Source organism: Cupressus sempervirens, chromosome 6, assembly GCF_028749045.1.
Source record: "Cupressus sempervirens isolate cs-2001-9-10 chromosome 6, ASM2874904v1, whole genome shotgun sequence".
Taxonomy (NCBI): domain Eukaryota; kingdom Viridiplantae; phylum Streptophyta; class Pinopsida; order Cupressales; family Cupressaceae; genus Cupressus; species Cupressus sempervirens.
Genome location: NC_143123.1, coordinates 622,862,201 through 622,879,594, shown reverse-complemented (window position 1 = coordinate 622,879,594; position 17,394 = coordinate 622,862,201).

Genomic DNA, 17,394 nt, shown 5'->3' with positions numbered 1-17,394 from the left:
ACTAGAAGGTGTTTAGTTATCAAATTTTTAAAATTAAAATTAGGAAGGTTCTCAATAGCTTGATGATCAAAGTCTCATCAGATATCATGTCTTCTTCAACTCCTCTAATTACATTTACCACTTCTTTAATTTGACCACAACAGTGTACAACAATTCCTCCCTATTTCATTCTCATGTCATCAAACTTGCCTCTAAAACTTGCCTCTCAAACATTTAGGTTTAGCCCTTAACACATTTTTGTCTCCTCCATGAATTTGTGCCTACTTATCCTACATTTTTTTTAGTTCAATCCTTCACATCATCGAACCCAACATAACTTAGGGAAGATTCTAGATCTATCATTATTTGATTGTGCTCCAACTTCTTCTCTTTGATTTTCTCAATAGTCATGGATTTAGGAACTTGAATGTAGTATAGTACAAAATCTCCAACTCTAGATAGATGTAATATCATCTTACATTACCATGTTAGGAGCTTCTCTTTGTTTAACTTGGGTACCTCTCTTGTACATCTTGATCTTTAGCTTATGTCCCTTCAAAATTTTCTTACAAGAACCAATGCCTTGATATCAATTTCTAGGATGATTAGAATAAATGAGGTGGAAGGGGGGAGGGGTATGAATCATTTATTCTTAGGTTTAGATGTACGAATTCAAATTTTAAAAACTTCAAACAACTTAAACCAACTCATAAATCTACTCGGAAAATATTATAATTTATCAGTAATCTAACTTATTCATCTTATCACTAGCTCTCTATTTAGTTTATGCTGAATAATAGAAATAAATAATATTAAATGAAATGAAATATGAAAAAAATATTAACACAAGTATGACACAAGGATTTAATGTGGAAAACCAGTTTGGAAAAAATCACCAAGTAACATGCCATGACACAGTGGTTAGAAAGTAATAGCTAGGGTTGGTCTGATAAAATAGAACTAACTTTGCAAATTCAAATCTCCATTAAACTCACTCTTGGTTCATTTATTAGACTTCATCACTCCATCTTTGGTTCTCTTGGCAACCCTTCAAGAAATAACTCTTTACTAACTTCTCACTTTTCCTCTACAAATAATTATTTCACTTTTCCTTCACAAATTTACCAATCGACAACCATTAAACATCTCTTATGCCTCCTAAAATAGGTAGATATTGATCTTTTAACACTTAAACATCATAAAATAACTTAGGGTTTTGTCAAATTCATTGAATCTATTCATCATCTTATCTTTCTTATTTGTTAAAACTTTTGGAAAATTCACACTATATCCTTATTATAGATTGCTTTAATAAACTCAATTCATGCATTAAATATGCTAGCTCATCAATCCTTATCTTTTACACATTTTGACCAATTTGTAAATTCAACTATGACAACCTCAAATATTAACTCTTTCACAAACTATTGACTTGCTGACACTCGGTCATCACTATGTTCTTCTACTTGCTCATCACTAGGTAGTTCGATCTCTACTTATATTGTCTCACTCAGCTTACACTGATTCGCTTAGCCTTCTTTGTGCTTGGTCAATACTACAAATTTCTTCTCACTTCCCTTGGCCATTACTATCAACTTCCTAAAACTGTTCTACTCAGTTATCTCTTAAGTTCCTTAATCTTTTGCTTCAACTTCTTCATTAACCTAGTAAATTTATACTTGGTCAAGGTTAGTGTATTACTCAACTTCTTGACTTGCTTCAATATTCTCTTGTACACATCAACTCAATTATGTTCTCTACTTAATACAATGATCAAACAACACATTATCCTATTAGATACTAACTGATCAAGTACCCATTGAAATTCTATCATACTTACTCCTTTTTTTCTTAATGACACTACTAGTTCAACTTGTCATCTCCTCTTTTCAAATAATCATAATCAATCATCTAATATGACACTCTACACTATTAAAAAATGTTTTATCAGTAAGGTTTGACATCAATGAAATTATAATAATTATTCTAATTGTAGTTTCCAACATGTGTGTGTGTGTGTGTGTGTGAGAGAGAGAGAGAGAGAGAGAGAGAGAGAGAGAGAGAGAGAGAGAGAGATGCATGATCATCATGAGTGTAAGGGAAATCTTGCATCACCCAAAGATATTTCTATTTCAAGTTTTCCAATTTTTGTGTTTTTAATAAGGGATATTCCTATGTAGAGATAATATTTGTGGGAACTTTATGATTTTAGTAAGGTGATCTTGCATGTCCTTAGATTGTTCTTATCTTATAAGTGGATGTTGATCTTAGATATATCATCCTTCCAGATGACTTTCATCATCATAAAATTTTAATTAGTGCAGTTATTGTAGACTTTTGCTATGAACTTTGACTATCCAAACTTTAGTTCTAGTGATGAAGGCCTAAATAGATAAAAAACAAGGTAAAATATTGGTTGATAGATGCTTGTGTGATCAATTGTTGTAGAAATTTATCCAAGGATTTTAGAATGGATTTATAATAGCCCAGTAGGTAAATGGTTTTCTAGTTATGGTCTCCAAAAGTGGACCCATCTGAGAATGTAATTAGTAATTTTTTTGAAATGTCCCTATATAGTAAAGTGTAATAAAATAAAATAATATGACATGGTTCAGCCTCAAGGGTGAGGGCTTAGTGTCTAGAACCTTTCCAGGTGGTTGAAAATGCCTATAAAAGGAAGGCCCCTAGGTTATCTAGAGTAGTTTGTGGTTATACTCGCAACTCTATCTTGCAAACTATTTTAAGGAAGGTGTCCATGTGGGTTTGTATATTGTAGTCTATTTTTCCACATTTTTGGTGATAATAGGAAGCCTATATTTTGTTCACTCAATCTATGTTATTTTTATTTCTATTGTGTGTTTCATTGTATTAAGGGGAGCACCCTTCAGCAAGTGGTATCAAAGTAGGAGTTCCTAAGTGTCTAAAAATATCATTTATTGTAAGGTACTTTGCACCAGGGTTGTCGTTTGGGATGATCATGTTGATATATCACCGATTGGAGGTAGTTTTTACTAGCATTTCAATAGAAGTGGTAAAATGCCTCCATGAAGGGAGCATGGTGCTAGAGGTATTACATTTTAGTTTAGAGCCTTCAAGAGAAAAATGCCAATATTACAATAACAAAGACATGGAGGGATTAATTTTTCCATAGGAGATGAAAGTGAGAATGAAAGAGAAGGAGAAGGAAATCTTGATTAGGAAGAAGAGGAGGTTTTGAATCCAAAAGTGGAAAAGCTTTTTAGGGCCATTTTTAAGCTTGGAAAAATACCTAAGTTTGAAGTTCTCACATTTTTGGGAAATATTAACTGAGAGGAATTGATTGATTGGATCAATGAATTAGAATAATATTTTGAGTATTAAGATATAGAAGATCTTGATAGGGTCAATTTTGTGAAGGCCAAACCAAAGGGTCACATGAAATTTTTTTGGATGGAGATTCAATTGGAGTCAAATAGGAGATGGAAAGATAAAATATCTTGATGGGACTAGATGATAGATAAATTAAAGCTATAATTGATTCCCATCAATTATGAGATTGATCTACTATAGAAACTACAAGTGTTGAAGCAAGTGGAAATATTTGTTCAAGAGTATACTAAAGAGATATACCAAGTTCTTATTAGAACCAACCATGCAAAAGATGATAAGGAGGGAGTCACTTGTTATCTTAATTGGTTGAGGCTAAGCATTCAGGATGAATTGGGTCTAGTCCAAATGAAAAGTATATAAAATGCTATACCAATTTTTCTTAAGAGTTGAGGAAAATATGATTTTTTTTTTTTAATAATAAGAATTGTGGAAGAGGTCATGGTGGAAAATATAGTGGATGGTCTTATGGAGGCCAAGATGATGATCAAAAGAAGAAGGATAAGTCTAGCAGTGGAAGTTAGAATAAGAGAGAAAAAAATTCCAATCATTTCCATGATTAGAATAATAGAGATTAGAGAGGAAAAGGAAGAGGGAAAGGATCTAGTAGAGGTGGTTTTCATGGAACTTGTTTTCACTGTGGAGAAGAATGGCATTAGATATTTAAATATCCTTAGTGCCAAGGAATGACAAATTGGAGAACCGATGACTAGGAAAAAGTTGTATATGTTGATGAAGATGCCAAATCATCACATTTTGAAGATTTTGAAGGATAATTACTATATTATAGAAGAGTCCTATTGTGTGGTGAGAATGAACTTGATCAAAGGAGGAGCTTTTTTGAATAAGGTGAAAATGTGAAGATAAGTGTTGTGATGTGATTATTGATGGTGGTAGTACTAATAATCTAGTATCAAAAAAGATGGTCACAAAATTAAATCTTGAGAGAAATAAACATCCATTTCCATATCATATTGCCTGCATAAAGGATGACCACAAGCTCATTAGCAATGTGTAGCACATAGTGAAGTTCAAGATTAGAAGCTACTAGGATGAGGTATTTTTGATATCATACCTATTGAAATATTCCATATATTTTTGGGTAGGTTGTGGTAGTTTGAGATGACTCTACAACACCCCTAGGATCAAATGAAAGACCAAAATAACTTCCACAAGAGAGTGGCAAGACAATTGCATGAAGATGCAATAATTCTATTATTAATAATGAACTTTATTGATGTCCAATGGATTGATTTTAAATGTACATAATAGGCCTCCTTATAGAGGAGAGGCAATAAGAGACAATTATAAGAAGAAGATGAGCTATCACCCACATAAGGTGGAATCTCATGTCCACCAAAGGTGGACCATCTTCCAGTATGAAATGAAGTATGTGCAATGATGAGGATAAAAATGTGACAAGTGCACTAAAGGTGGAATAAGATAACAACTATGACCACCTATAGTGCAATTCTCCTAAACCATGTGTTTAATTGAGGTACAAACTCCTAAGTGTCTCAATCACAAACTACTATGTAGTGCATTATCCTAAGTAAGTTTAAGTAAGTGTAATTAGTGAATATTTAATTACACCAACACCCCCCATTAAGTGAAACTTAGGGGAATGCACTTAAACTCACAATGCAAGATGGGTCCTAACTACTAGGCCATTTTAGGTATCCATGTACAATATGCAATGCAATACATGAAATGTAATCTCTCATAAAGTGGAGAAAAAGAGAAAACCTCATGGGAAAACCCTCCTCCAAAAAGAGAGATGAAAACAGGATGCATGGATGGATGGAGTACTCAAGACTCCACCAAAAATTGCATACCTAATGTATATACAAAGAATGATCCTCCAATAGGAAGGAAACAAGGAGACATGATATCCCTCAGATAATGAAGAAGCTCCAATGTATATGAAGAGTACCTAGAAGTAAAATATAGTCCAATGCCTACAAGAAACATGTCTCTTCTTAGGAAGAGATAAATACATTAAAATATGAAGAAGCCTCTCCATGTAAAAAGTGAGGAAGGAGGAAGAAGGTCTCATGTATACATCTTTGAAGACTAAATAGCTCTCTCCAAGCTCAAAGATTTTGTCACACCATCAAGCTAACCTATGAGATGTAAAAAAACAAGAGAACATGAAGAACTGGGAAATCCAATCTCCAAAGAAGTTGAAGAAGTATCTAGAAGAGAAACCCCCTCAGATGTATTAACCAAATCTACATTATGAGACTCATCTGAAAGAGCATCTAGGAATTCATCCCACACTGCAAGATCTAAAGCATAAAGATCATCCTACTAAATTGTAGAACTCACATCTAAAGAAGTAGGAAGTTCAACACTTGTCTCAACAACAAAATGATTCAAGTGTCCAATGTTATTCTCACATGAATCATTCACCCTCGATAAAGGGTTAGGTACAACATGAATATCATCATCATTATCAACAAAATGTGCAAAAGAATACAAGTGTGATGTATGATCAACAACTCTCATAGCTATGAAATCTCTAGTCACCATGTCCCTAATATAGACATAGGGTAAAAGCACAAACCTATGTCACCCTTTTGTAAAGGAAGAGGCTAACAAAAGTATAACTATTCACCTTCAATGACATAAAATTTGTATTATTATGTTGAATTTGAAAATGAAGTAAACTAATGAAATATGTAGAAATGGATGAATTTTAAGATTATAATTTTTAATAATTATTTGGAATAAGAATTGATATATTTTCCTAATTTTTATAGATAATTTTTTAGGTGTTGAAAAATGCTAAAAATTAGGGGTCTAGTTCCCACCACAAAACTATATGCAAATAAACTTATTTCCCTTTAATCTCAGACTATGTTATAGATAACATATATATCTAGAATAATCAAAAATAAAAATTGGCTTTAGAATTATATTTTCTCTTTTATAAGGATTGAAATTTCAACTCTCCTAAAATCAATAGTTTTCATCTCCCACCACATTTTGCAAAACAAATCTATTCTAACTAAGAGAAAAACTATACATTCTAGAAGAGGACTCTCTCCTCTATAACATCATATAATTTTTAGATTTTTTTGATATGATTTAATATTTTTTCTTTCTCAAAATTGACATCTTTTCAAGTGTTAAAATATGTGGTTTTGGAATTTTTAAATTTCAATATACTATATCTAATTTAAACACTATAAACTCTATATGAGAATATTTTTGACTCTGAGCTCTGTAAAATGGTGTTTATATGTTATTAAAAAAATATCATAAAAAATAGTAAGAGTTATTGAAATGCCACTTTTTTGAAATAATTTTATTTCTTTAGTAAGTGGATACAAACTAGTATAGAATATGCATTTAATAGACATTTCCAATTTGAAAGTGTGAGACCATAGATAACTTAGATAGAATAAATTTATCTAGATCATGTGTTTAAAAAAATTTGAAGTTTGGATAGAAATACTCAAATTCAGTCTTTTTGATAAGTTAGCCTAAAAGGCGACACAACTTTGTACTTTACCCCATAATTAGGAGTGAACTCAACAATTTTACCTTGTGCCACATGAGTAATTTGGTAAATGGAAAGGAGATTAGTGGTCAAGGATGGTACACAAAGAACATCATTAAATACACCCTCTTCCATAGGAATAGAACCTTTCACACAAACCTTCATGTATGTATTATTACCCATCAATATAGGTGGAGAAGTACAAGGCTCAATAGAAGAAAACATATCCATAGAAGATGCCATATAATGTGATGCACTTGAATCAAGAAGCCATTTACCTTGCTCAGGATGTGTGGAAGCAATGAGTGCTTGTCCTTTTCCTTTAGATGATGATGTAGATGTAATAGCTGCCTAATATTGAGAAGAAGGAGAAGACACTGATGAAGGCAACTGGATATTGTTCTTTTGAAGAATGTGAGTAAGCTCATCAATCTTTCTTATGGAAACATTTATTCCCATCATGTCCTAACTTTTTGCAATAAGCACATTTAAATCTCTTTATTCTAGATGTTTCCTTTCTTGAAGCAAAATTGGATTCAATATTATGTTGTAAAGGAGAGTTGTCACCTTTTTCATGTTTCTTGAGATCCTTGTGTTGTTTGTTTCCCTTTCCTTTAGGAGCCTTTGGAGGGGAGTCATTTGCAACCAATGCTTGATTCTTTAAAGGCTTCAATTGACCCATGTGTGCTAACTTTTCTTGTTCCCTTGTGAGCTAAGCTACAAATTCATCAAGAGAAGGAATTTTTTATGCACTTCTAAGAGCATCCATAGTAGCATAAAATGTTGAAACAAAGATTGAATATTTAGGACCTAGCTTGGAAAGAATAGATAATATCAATTGCTCATCATCTTTAGTAATGCCACAATTAGAAAGCTCATATATAATGGAATTAAACTTAGAGAAATTTTTTTGAATATTGTCAAAATCACATGGACTTAGACCTATAAGCTCATTCTCCAATTTGAATTTTCTTATTCTATCAGGTTTACCAAAGATTCCTTCCAATGTAGTCTAGGCATCATGAGGATGTGTGCATGATGTAATATGATATAGAAAATAATTGGAGATGCTAGATCTAAGAGACCCAAGTGCTTCATTCCTTATATCAAACCATTTCCTTCTTTCTATAAGACCTATAGCTAGTTCTAGATCCTATCCAAGAATCATTCTAAGCAATCCAATACTAATCAATTGATTAGAAACTACTTGTTTTCATTCATGATAGTTATATGGAGTGAGTAATGGAACTTTTGAAAAGTCAATAATGAAATAAAATGATGACTAAAATAATCTGATAACTCCTTCAAATTATTGACTAAATTAAGAAAATTGAAATCCAAGTATTCACTAAGTACAAATATAGCCAAAAAAGACATATTTCTAAAAGTGATATGTAAACTCCAAATCACTGAAATCTAATTATAGATCTAGAAAGTAGAGTAAAAATAATGCACTTTCAAAAAAATTGCACCTAAAAATGTTATTGGATGTGCCCAAACAAAGCCTTGAAATTTTCAAAAAATGGGATTTGTGATTTTTAGAAAAGTTCAGAGACAAAGGGGTGAACCCACAATAGTGGGTTACACTTTTTTGGAGGAAGAAAATACTCCAAAATTGCACAAGAAAAAATAATTTTCTTCAAAGTTTTGATAGAAACATTAGAAATAAGTTTCAATAGAAACTTATTAGTTTCTATCGAAACAAAAAAAATTACATAGTTTCGATATAAACTATTACCTTGTTTCATTTTCGATTGAAACAATATTATAAGCTTTGATTGAAACTAAAACTCGACTAAAAGTTTAATAAACCCATGGTTTTGCTTTAAAAGTTTTGATTGAAACTATACGTAATAGTTTTGATCAAAACTATTACATATAGTTTTGATCGAAACTATTACATATAGTTTCAATTGAAACTAAAACTATGAATTCATGATCAGGCTTTAAAAACCTTGACCATGGGTTTAATAAAATTGCAATCAGGCTTTAAAAGTTTTGATCGAAACTATACTTAATAGTTTCAATTGAAACTATTAAGTATAGTTTCAATTGAAACTTTTAAACTGAAAAGCTCATTCACTCGATCCCACTCTATCATTTTCATCACTATGGAGTTTCGATCGGAAGCAAATTCAGAGGCATCCTAAATTTGACCTTTGAAAAAGGTATGGTTTTGGTTATATATATATAAATATATATATATATATATTTTACGATTTCAGTTACATTTTATATGTTTTTTGCTTCAATTTATATATTTTTCTATATATATGTACATATATATCATGCATGTATATATGCATACATGATAAATATATGTCATGTATATATGCATATATATATATATATATATATATATATATATATATATATATATATATATATATATATATATATATATATATATATATATATATATATATATATATACACACACACACACACATGTGACATATATTCATATATGTCATGTATATATATATGCATATATATTTCATGCATATTATATATGCATACATGATATATATATGTATATATGTTTTATTTACATTTTATATATCATATGTACATGATACACACACACACACACACACACACACACACACACATGTAACATCATGTTGTACATACATGAACATATTGTGGATATGTACACATATGTATTTAAATTTGTAATGTACACATGTTCCAACAATGTAATATATTAAAATTTAAATTCATATATATGTACATGTGTGTGTGTGTGTGTGTGTGTGTGTTTGTGTTTTTAAATCTTCACCAGGTTACCTTCAATAATTTAATTTCAATTAATTAACCCTTTAACATTAGTTGGACAACAGTTACCTGTCACGTGTGTGTGTGTGTGTGTGTGTGTGTGTGTGTGTGTGTGTGTACATATATAGATATGAACACTAATTTATAAACTTCACCTTGACCTCCTCAACCTAATCTTGAAAGTTTAATTAAACCTTGGCTAGATTTAACCTAATCTAATTTAAATAAACATAATCATGCAATCCTAACCCTAGAAATGTCATGTAACACAATGCTAACTCACATGTGATTTTAATCCTAATCTTAGCTCTATTTCAAACTCATGATATATATTTACCCTAGAATGAAGACAAGTTGATAGAATAACCATGTAAGTTCCATAAAATATAAGTTTCCCTAGAAACATAAACCTTAAATAAAAGCATACAGTTATATCATTTTAACCCAAAAGTTATCACTAAACTTAAGCATGAACGTTAATTTTCTAACTTAAAATGTTTATAGCATGATCCTCACTTCTTAACCCTAAAAAATAGGCTAATTTATGAATTTCCTAACTAAAAACTTTAAGATCTAGAGATTTGTACACTAACCCTAAACATTTAATCCTGAAGATCCCTAAACATTATATATTAACTTTCTAGGTAACATTTCAATCATAATTCTACATCCAAAAGAATTAACCTAAATTTTTACTAAGTTTGCCAAGAATTTTTTTTTTAATCAAGAAATAAAATCATACACATCACCACATAGTAGTGGAAGCAATAACATACAATCAACTGTAAGCATTCATAACAGGTTACATTCCTTAAGGATCCCAAGATGTTGAGTCACATTTAATTTAATTAAAAATAAGTCTAACAACTACCACATCCACATGATAGAATAATGAAAAGTCCAAAGTCCATAATATACATTTGTTCTAAATGCCTCTTGGCAATTTAAATTTGGAATCCTCAAAAATTTGATGTACATGTCATAGGGTATGAAAGGCTTAAATGAATATACATATGTAAAAATAAAGATGCATCATCCACATTGAATCCATGATATAAGTGCAATAAAGTAAGTGAACCATAACATACATGATACATCCATCCATCAATAAGGATATAACAATCATCATAAAAGATAATCATCCATCAAAAAACACAACTAAGTGCGCGGTTCCTCCCAACCATCAATAGCATCATTAGACCATCGTGGGACCTACCCATCCCTCCGTGCGTAACATCCCAAGTCACCAAAGAGATAATCGGTATTATCATAGTAGGGATGTCACTCCTAAAACATGCTACAACATATGCATAAAGAATTCTATCATGTGTAAGAATAAAACATAAGATGATCCTATGAAATAGATAACATCATCTATCACATGCTAATCATCAATATAAAGAAACATGCTAGTAAATAACATCCATCATGATGATCCAAGAATATAATGAAGGTAAATTTCAACAAAGAATGCTCTAGCCATGGTGTCTATGGATGGACCTCAAATGGTAAGAGTGAAAAAGCACTACCACCCGATCGTGTGGAACCTAAATGGCCCACTCCCACCATGTTGAGGAGATAGTCTCAAGTCCCAAATAGGATATCAAATCACATAACACAAGATAAAAAATCACATAACACAAGTACTCTCTAAGTCCAAGAATCCTAAAAGTATACTAACTCAAAGGTTCCAACACACAGATTGACATCTACTCCCAGAGGCACACAAAGACACATAGGAAATCTATTATGTAAGTGGGAAAGTTTCATCACATGAATCATGCTAGAGTTACCTTGGTAGTCTCTCAATAGACCCTGGCCCCCTAGTGATCCCTATGCGGCCACTAGTATCCTCTCATACTAACAAGGCATACTACAAAATGCAAGGTTGCAACCAAGCATTCTCTCTACTCCCATCCTAGTCTGTATTAGCACTCAAGGCATGGGTGAGAACATACAATTATCTTATTAGGTTCATTTTAATCCCCATTTAGTGTAATATTTTCACTTATTAATACAACTTACAATGAGTTACTCTGGCAGCCACTTAGGGCCCCAACCCCCATTGCAAGCCACTTCCTGACACTACATATAGATAACCTACCCTAAACTCATGAAATCACAAATTAAAAAATCACCTCAGTCCTATACAAGTGACTGGAAAGCATCAAAATATAATCTCCAATAATCACAGCAGTTCTCCACAAGTAATTGAAAAGCATCAAATGATAGATCACAATATCCATCAGTTCTCAATGAGCAACTAGAATAAATCACAATGTAATACTAATCAAAGACCCCAAATGGTCAAGTCATATCATAACATGCCATTATCAAGATTTAAAAAAAAAACACTTTAGTGCCATCAAGGTGATTGTAAAGTAATCCAAGTATAATTGATCAAGACTCAAAATGGTTAAGTCAAGTATCTCATATACATACACCTCAGCTCCACACAAGGAAACTGGAAAGCAATAACAATCAATAAACCACACACATCATAGAGCATGCCATCACATTACCATGGTTGGGTTTTAAAAAGATCGAAATCAAATAACATCAGCATGACATCGCATCTCATAACCCCCAAGCCTCTGGTAGACATCCTATAACTGGTCAACAATCTAGTCAACCCCAAAACCCCAAAACATGGATAGCATAAAGAACAAGATACAAGCACATGTTTGGTTTGCTTTCACAATCACATAGTTAAGCCAAATATGAGGCTTTAGTTTTCATTTCAAGTATATTTCAAATGTACAAGATTCTACGTTTAATTTTCGAGTCAACCCAATTATCTCTTAGAATAAAACATAGAATTATTCCTCCACTATTTTAAAACAATTTTCTAAAATATCAAAAGATACTTATTTAAATCATTGAACTAGTTCTCATTGACTTTTAATAAAACCATTTGCATTGTTTTACTAAAATCAATGTTACTAACAATTCCAAGAAGCATCTCCCATTATTTGAATTATTAGGATAATACTTATCAACTTTCAAAAGAATAATTTATAATTTCCTTAAAATTGGTATTATCAATATTCACATCAATTAAAACTCCATGGCACAACTTAATTATTAATTTAATTTAATTAATTCTACAATTAATTAAATTAATTAATAATTACATTACTATATTATTAACTCAATGATTATCAGTCAATCAATAATTTCATAAACTAAAAATCAACTATATTCCAATGCATTAATATTCAAATAAATTAATAATAAACTCGTTAATAAATAATAACAAGTTATATTAAAAATCTATATAGATTGGGTCATTTCTCAGATTTAAATAAAAACCCAATTAGTCGTCTAGATTTAAATCAATTTTCCAAAATATTCTAGAGGCAAGCTACTTATTTAATCTTATTAATTAAATAAGTAGTTCCAATCTAACAAAATTATAATATTAATAATAAATCTACAATTTACACTTAATTATATTAAAAATTAATTAATGATTATAAATCTAAGAACTTATCAATATCCCAACAATAATCAATTACTAATAATTAATAAAATTATCAATAATTTTATTAACTAAAAATTAAACCATATTTAAATGCATTACCATTTAAATTAATAAAGAATAAAGCTCTTATAATCAAGAAATACTATGAAAATCTTATTACTAAATATTAATGATAAAATACTATTTATCAATAACATAACAACCTTGTTAAAAGTCATTTTATAATAATAATTAATTCTAAAGTCTATTAGTGAAAATATTAAATATCATTAAGCTTCATATAAAACTTATTAATAATTTAATATCAAATCATATTCAAATGTCAATCAATTTATATCAATCTTTTAATATACAAAGCTTTATTAAAGTCCACCAGCTTGATTGAAGCTGTGCAACCTTATTTAATATTCTGGTTTTGAAGTTGGACTAATAGTTGCATAGTTGCTTTCAAACAGGCCCCAATCATCATTAGATCAGTCATGTACAATAGGAGCTATCGATCAATTGTTATATGATTTAAATGCATGACAGGAACTCAGAAAATTTTTCGTTTACATGGGCATTCCAATGGCTAGTAGTTTGATGGGTTTGGAATCTTTTCCAGCATTAGATGAGAGAAGCTTGGAGATGTTGGGAATGCATGGTACTATTTATGCAAATTATGCAGTGGATAAAGCTAACTTGTTACTTTCTTTTGGTGTACGGGTTGATGATAAAGTGACTGGTAAATTGGAGGCAACTGGAATAACTATTTAAATAATGTGCTGATGATCTCTATATTTTGGATTACATCTCCAAATCTCTACAATAATGCATGGGAGGCTAGTCCAAGCAATAATCATACGAACTGAAGATAATGTTACAATAATGATTTCTAGATTTGGTTGGAATTCCAATGATAGAACTATAGCGATAATGTTACTCTCCCCTACGATGGTATTCTTTGTGATAGCCCATTTGATTGTCTTGATGAAGATCATTGCTATGGTATCAAGGATTGTGTTAATGGCAAGGAATATTGCTTATTATAGTGTCAACAGTAAGGGGGTGGATATATATATATATATATATATATATATATATATATATATATATAAACAAATATTTTAATATAAATAATAAATGTTTCTCCAGTATAAATCCATTCAATTCAGTAAATTAATTTGGACACCTTTCTGTTTCATGATTATTTCCTCATGTCCAAATACACGCATGCGTTGAATTTTTTTGTAAAGATCCTTTTGAGTTGAGGGAACCACTATGGAACATATAATTTTTAAGAGAAACTTATAATTTCACGGATGTAATAGCTCTTGGCTATAACAAAAATGTATTTGATTTTATGAAGGATTGTAAAGTGATAGATATCCTCCTCATTATAGATTGCTCATAATGTATCTCTACATCATGATAGGTTACAAGGCACTTACGCATAGTATCTAAGATGCCTTTACCCATTGATTCACTATGACATGCCACAACTTCAAATTCATTTTTTGCAATTGAATAGAGACTATGCCTATTGATTTTTCATGCTATCTTTTTATCATCACTGTCTTAATTTTTTCTTATTATCATTCTTTTTCATTGTTCATTGGTTGATTTTACCACTATTGAGTTTATTATATAAAACCTGATGGCTCTTCTTCAAAACCACAAAACCATTCTGAATAATATCACTGAGTTTAAATTAATACTCAATTTGATAGCTGATATTTTAATATATACTTTTTATCACTCTATTATGATATTCATAGTCTCATCTTAGCAATTATGTTATGTCTTTATAATTCATTAACACCTAGTTTAATTAGCTAATTCCAATAATCTCTTTGGTGTCGGATTCAATCTTATTAACACTCAACAATCGTCAAGGCAATTCATTTACCAATCTCACTATTCAATGCAACCAAATTTATTTAAAATGAATATATATATATATTATTTTATTTTTATTATTATTATTTTCACTATTATTTTAATAAGGATTCATCCCTTCAACCAATTTGCTAGAAATTATACATATCTATCAATATATATACATTTTATTTTAATTTTAAAATAATTGGAAAATATAATTTGATAGAGGAATCTCTATCAACTATTTGGATTTTCAATCTAGGATTTCATTTTCAAAATCAAACCCTTCCCAAATTTAATTTCTCAATTTCAAATTAATTCAGCTCGAATCTCGAATTCATTTTCGAATTTTGATACTACTAATGGAAGGTTGCAATAATATTTTAATTCCTCAATCTAGATGAATCTCAACATGCATACCCAAATTTCCATAATATAGAACATTCATCACATGAATTATCCAAGTAGTCATCTAGCAGACACAATGTAGACATGAAAGAGAAAGAGAGTATAATAGAACATGCAAAATAATCATGAGTGCCTACCTTAACACTGATGCTAATTTTCTACACCTCAAAAAATTGTAGAGAAACTCCTCCTCTTAGAACCTTCTCCTTTCCAAAAATTCCTTCCTTCTCCAACATTTGCAATTCCCCCAAGAATCGAACCCCCAAGTGACTAAGAGTGCCTGTAGAAGCATATGAGCATGTAGAAGCATACGAGCTTGTCCATACACACTAGGAGAGCCTGTATATAAAGGCCTCTAAGATGCATCTAGAATGTGTCTAGAAAGAACTAGGAGATAAGCATGACAACTAAGCACATAACTTCCATGATAAGAAGATAAACATGATGAAGTGTCTAGAATGTTGTAGACACCATGTGCTCAAATAATGTGCTAACTCCTAAGTGTAGACAACATGTGCATAATTAGAGTGCAAATTCCTATGTTGTCAACATGACAACTCACAAGAGTTTGCATACTCCTATATGAATAAGTATTAAAATAATGCACATTACTTTATTTAATATTAATTTATTAATTTTAAATCTCATGCACTTATCATGTGGTCATGAAATTTTTAATAAATTAATTTCTTTTCCACTTCTAAATTTATTTTCAAAACTTAATTGATAAAAATATTTATTAACTTTATTATTATTATTTAGAATTTATTTAAAAATGAACTCTAAAATATTATTATTAAATTAAATAATTATTGTCACTTTCCAACTTTAAACTTGTAACTTTTATCTTTAAATTTAATTATTTTTATTTAATTAATTTCCCAATTAATTAAATAAAATTACACATTAAAATATCATATTAATTTCCATTAAATTAAATCATTAATTAAATCTTTTCATTAGACTTAATTAATAGAAAATTCACCAAGAAAGAGTTCGACAGTGATAACAAAAATGTGAACTAGGGTAGGCACTACATCAACATAAAACACTATTCTGAACACACACTCCTTTGATCCTAGGAGCCAAGTAAATATTTACCTCAAGAATTTTGAAACCCTAATCAAATTAATTCAACCTGACCAGGTAACATTTTAACTTCAAGATCGTAACCCTAAAATTAATTCTAAGTCCTTAACACTAACTAGATAGAGTTAGATAACAATTTTATAGTTCACTAACCCTAACCCTAACCTGTCATAATAGCTTACTCTTGACATAGAACATTATTCTAAACACACACTTGGATTTTAACCCTACAACCCTAAATATTTTCCTAACCCTAACTTAATGAAAATTTACCAAGTAACTCTAAAATTAACCTTATAACCATACATAATATACATTTCATAATCATGATAAATTATTAACCTCAAGAATGTCAACCCTGATCAAATTAATTTAAACTAACTAAGTAACATTTTAACTTTAAACATGTGCATATTATTTAATTTATGTTCAGACATGTAGTACTGTACAGGTATATATGTTATTGTTGAACTTCATGTTTACACGTATTATATATATTAGTTTCTTAAATGTCATCGTACTTGATAAATTTCAAGTTTATTAAAAATGTCATATTTTAATTTTAATTTTAGGTTTACACATTATATATTAGCAGGCATAGTACATACATTGACCTTCACATGGTAGATTAGCAGCTTCATATCCCCCCCATGCAATAGCCTCCTATCCCCCTGAGTAGTAGCCTCCAATCCCCCCCTAAGCAACAACCTCTTATCCCCCCCAAGTAGCAGCAGCCTCCTATCCCCCTTGAGCAATAGCCTGTCCCCCCTAGTAGTGTGCCATTCTTGCAGATTAGTAGCCTATCCCACCCGACATGCTCTATGAGCACACTAACCAAGAGATTCATAGACTTCATGAATTCCTAGCTAGTGGCACATGCTTTAGTGTGTATAGTAGTACATGTCAGAGCATCCTATGGAGTCTT